A 5,000-nucleotide genomic window follows, 5' to 3' on the forward strand; every position below is an offset into this window, starting at 1 on the left:
TCGCAATAATGCTGCAGAAAACCAAGTAAACATTATGCTTCAGAAAAACTGTTTTACTGCAGTAAAAAAACGTTGCTTCGGCAAAAGATGACATTATGCAGAAATGCTGCAGAAAAGACAGTTTTTCTCCAGCATTTCGGTTTTTCTCCAGAATAACTGAATAATGTCATAATCCGCCAAGAACCAGTACAAAATGCTGCAGAAAAAATGTAAACAGGTTTTCTGCAGTAAAACAACAGCACCGTTTTACTGCAGCATTCTTGATTTCAATTTTACTGCAGTAAAATGTTTTGCTGCAGAAAAAAACGCTGCTTCGGCGAAAGATGACATTATGCAGAAATGCTGCAGAAAAGAACGGTTTTTCTCCAGCATTTGTCTTTTCTGCAGAATAACTGAATAAAGTCATAATCCGCTAAGGATAGTCAAGTCCTGTGGCTAGTTTTGTAGGCTACCACTACAAAGCTCGCTTTTGTGTATCTTGCGTGAATCTCAGTGCAGAAAGGTTCCCTTTCCGACCTATCAGCATAATTTCATTCCCAGATGTGTTTATGTTTCTGGTTTGTTTGTTTGTTTGTTTGTTTGTTTGTGTGTTTTTATTTTATTTTATTTGTTTGTTTGTTTGTTTGTTTGTTTGCTTGTTTGCTTGTCTGTATATTTTCTTGTGGGAGTGTTTCGTTTGTATAACTTTTGACTTAAACCAACAAAACAAATTTCTCTCTCTCCCCCTCGCCTCACTCTCACCACCCTCTCCGCCTCCCCCTCTTCCTTCCCCACTTCGACCTTGAAAATGTTTCTAAATTTAGTAATTCTGCGTTTCGGCCAGTAACACCCGATACATATTCAAAGCAGATTTTTTTTCTTCACCAAACAGATTCACTCCGTCAATTTCACTTCGTCACGTACTTTCTTCTGAGCCCGATATATTCAACTACATCGAGTTTACGCAAAACTGCAAAATGACTTTCACTTTTTTTAATCACCCAGGCCTCGTTGAGTAATTAATTGACAGACCTCAATCTAGTCACATGCGTTAATGCGCTGGATAATAAGCTTCTTTCGTGCGGAACGCTCAGCTGATGAGTCATGGCGAAAGCGGGTGGGTTGTGGTGGTGGTGGTGGGAGAATGGTGGTAGGGGTCACAGAGGGGGTGGGTTGGAATGTAGGGCTCTGGTTGCGCCTTTGAACCCCTGGCAGTTTTATATAATGGCTTTATTCTTATTAATTGGTTCAATGAGAACTGTAGCACCTTGTTCGTTATGAGGACTGGGTGGCCGAGTGGCCGAGTGGTAACGCACTTGCGCTCGGAAGCGAGAGGTTGCGAGTTCGACCCTGGGTCAGGGCGTTAGCAATTTTCTCCCCCCTTTCCTAACCTAGGTGGTGGGTTCAAGTGCTAGTCTTTCGGATGAGACGAAAAACCGAGGTCCCTTCGTGTACACTACATTGGGGTGTGCACGTTAAAGATCCCACGATTGACAAAAGGGTCTTTCCTGGCAAAATTGTATAGGCATAGATAAAAATGTCCACCAAAATACCCGTGTGACTTGGAATAATAGGCCGTGAAAAGTAGGATATGCGCCGAAATGGCTGCGATCTGCTGGCCGATGTGAATGCGGGATGTATTGTTTAAAAAAATTCCATCTCACACGGCATAAATAAATCCCTGCGCCTTGAATATGTGCGCGATATAAATTGCATAAAAAATAAATAAAAAAATAAATCCCTGCGCTTAGAACTGTACCCACGGAATACGCGCGATATAAGCCTCATATTGATTGATTGATTGATAAAAGCGTGCTTCTCTTGCACAATGAGCTTCAATGCGTGTGGTGTTTGAGTGCAAACTCTCAGTTCAAGCGTCTGTGGTGTCGTTGTTGTCTTTACCGTTTGTCTGTTTTTGCTTTGAAACGGATTTTAGTTGAAGCTTTATTTCTCTGATCATTTAATATCAGCATTAAAGGGGTATTGTATACCTACTGAAGAAAGGCTTCGGCCATAACCAACACTGATTCCTCGCAAGAACAATATCGGTCCTTGTAAGAATATGGGTCAGCCTTAAGCAGTCTTAGCCAGGACGTCAGAGATCAGTGCATCATTTGAAATCGCATTTTGTGCATGACCGATAAACGACACGCGGTCTAAGCTGCGTGTGTGTGTGTGTGTGTGTGTGTGTGTGTGTGTGTCTGTGTGTGTGTGTGTGTGTGTGTGTGAGTTAGTTTAGGGGGGGGATTTTTCGCTAATTTCACGAATTTGAAGAATCTGGGGAATCCACTTATTTTCATTCTAGACGCACACAGCACGATTTGCTGAAAAACGCACAAGCATGGTAATTAATTGAATCAAAATGAGTGAATGCGCTTCAGAGCGCTGCTGCTCTCCGGTGTTGGAAACAAGAATGTAGTCCATAGTCCTGGCGGCAAGACTGTTAGCATCATCGATGTACCAGCATCACGTAAACACAAAAGGGAAATAATTCAGTGAAAGTAACCCAACCCAACTCTCACATAGACTGCTCTTTGTTTGCATATTTAAAAATAAAATTAAAAAAATATCTTCAAAGACATTTTGTATTTGCAAAGTACCGGCAGTCCTTCTGCGTGGTAGTACTATTTGTAACGCAGAATCGTATGGTATAACTTTGGAAGCGATTTGAGTGCCTTGTTTCCCAGGTATTGTTCCTTTAAACGAAAGTATAAATTTCTGGGTTTTCGTCACTGCGTTGGCAACGCTCTGACAGGGTGGGGGCGTCGGAAAACTGGCAGATTGCTTGTGTGTGAATTCTTTGCCATGCTTATTTTTGTCCAAAAGCCTGAAGGCGTTTGACGTCTTTCAGCGGCATTACATTTAACATGTCACCCCTCTCCTCATGACCCTTCACTGGCTACCAATCAAAGCACGCATTACATATAAAATAGCTACCCTGTGTTACCGTAGCCTTCAAGACTCTGCCCCTTCTTACCTGTCTTCGCTCTTAAAGCCACACGTCCCCACACGCAACCTCAGATCCGCTGACGCAGGGCACCTTGTTGTCCCACGCGTCAAACTGAACGCTTTCGGCAAGCGCGCCTTTACCTACACAGCTCCCTCTATTTGGAACTCTCTGCCCATGTCTGTCCGCCTTTCTACCTCTCTCCCTTCCTTCAAGTCCTCTCTAAAAACACACCTCTTCCGGGAATACTTCAACCCCTAGCCTGTGCGAGTGATTCGATGTTGTCCGTGTGTGTGTTTGTGTGTGTGTGCGAGTGAGCGACACGAGTATATGCGAGTAATTGGTTGTGTGCACTGTTCAGTATTTGCCACATTAAGGAGAGGGGTCGCTTGCCATCGTAGCGCGCTGTGGGCCGGCTGGGGGCGGGTTGCTTGCGAGGGCTGTATTTTGTACATTGATTATTTGATACATGTATAATTATTAAATGCGTCTCCAGGAATATGTTTAGTTTAAATCTTGTGTCGATACTATTTAATTCTGCCTCGCTATTAGCCATTGAGTAAAACTGTTTTATCACCATTGCTTTATTGTTGTTAATTCGTCTCCAGAAATATGTTTTGTTTTAATCTTGTGTCGATACTATTTAACTCTGCCTCGTTATTAGCCATTGAGTATAACTGTTTTATCACCATTGTTTTATTGTTGTTCTTTGGCCATTTACGTTGAATGACTTGTTATACATTGACATTGATAGTTTTATTCTTCTTCTTCTTCGTCGTTCGCTAGATAGTTTTATTATAAGAACCTTTTTTTTTAATTCCTATTAACTCGATGTTCTTTAACTATGTTTGTAAATTGTTAGAGGATCTTTTAGTAGAAGTGTTTAACTGTCGAAGCTGCTTTTACCTAAGAGACCGACTGTATATTGTGCTGTTGTACTTGTCAGACTTGATTGTACCAAGTCCTTCACATGTTGTAATGCGCTTAGAGCCAAATATTTTTGTTTTTTGTAAGGGATAGGCGCAATATAAATACACTTTATTATTATTATTATTATTTATAAGAATTCGAAAGAATACATGTCAATTTCCACTTTAAAACTTGGTTTCCGATCCTAGTCGACCCTTCATAGACAATATAATCAGTTTTTACTCCTGACTGACTATTAGGGTTTAACGTCCTCTTAGACCAACTGGTCTATATTGGGACAGGTATTGGTAATACGCTGAAGATATGGTGTGATACTTTGATTCGAACAAGCCCGCTGTGGCTGTCTTCTTCGACACACCAGCATTGGGTTTGTCTCGTCAAAGTATCGAAAGATAATCAGAGACGAGAGATGATGCATGAGTGTCTTCGTGTTTTCCAAGCCCTGAGACTTTCGCTGTGAACGTGGGATCTTTTTCGTGCGCATGTGTGCACACGGGGGTGTTCGGACACCGAAGAGAGTCTGCACAAAGTTGACTCCGAGAAATAAATCTCTCGCCGAACGTGGGGATCGAACCCACGCTGATAGCGACCAACTGGCTACAAAGCCAGCGCGCTACCAACTGAGGTACGTCCCCGCCCCTTTTTACTCCTGGGTAGAAGGAAAGGAAGAAAGAAGAAACGGACGGAAGAGAAAAAGAAAGAAAGAAAAACGGAAAGAAAATATGCGTATTGTAAGTTGTAAGGTCAGTAACTAGATGTCTCGTTCATTCTTGTCAAAAATGTGACATAAAGTATTTCTGGGCCACCGGGATTTTGCCTACTCAAATGTCCTTCAATTTATAAAGCCGCTGTCAGATATAAATGCGCGGCCGTTTTCTTGAACGCCGCGGTTTTTATTTTTGTTTGTTTGTTTGTTTGTTTGTTGTTGTTTTTTGTGTGTGTGTGTGTGCACCCCCCCCCCCCCAAAAAAAAAAACAACCCACACATTTGCAATAATACATCGATTTGATCAGTTACATGATAACCGTCGAACGCAGAAGAAGATCAGTTACATGATGACGTTTGTCATTCCTGGCAGATTAGCAATAACTTCCTCTACTTCTCCCTTGTAAAGACTGAATCTTTCAAAGCAAACTATCCACAC

Source organism: Littorina saxatilis, linkage group LG1 (assembly GCF_037325665.1).
Source record: "Littorina saxatilis isolate snail1 linkage group LG1, US_GU_Lsax_2.0, whole genome shotgun sequence".
NCBI classification, from domain to species: domain Eukaryota; kingdom Metazoa; phylum Mollusca; class Gastropoda; order Littorinimorpha; family Littorinidae; genus Littorina; species Littorina saxatilis.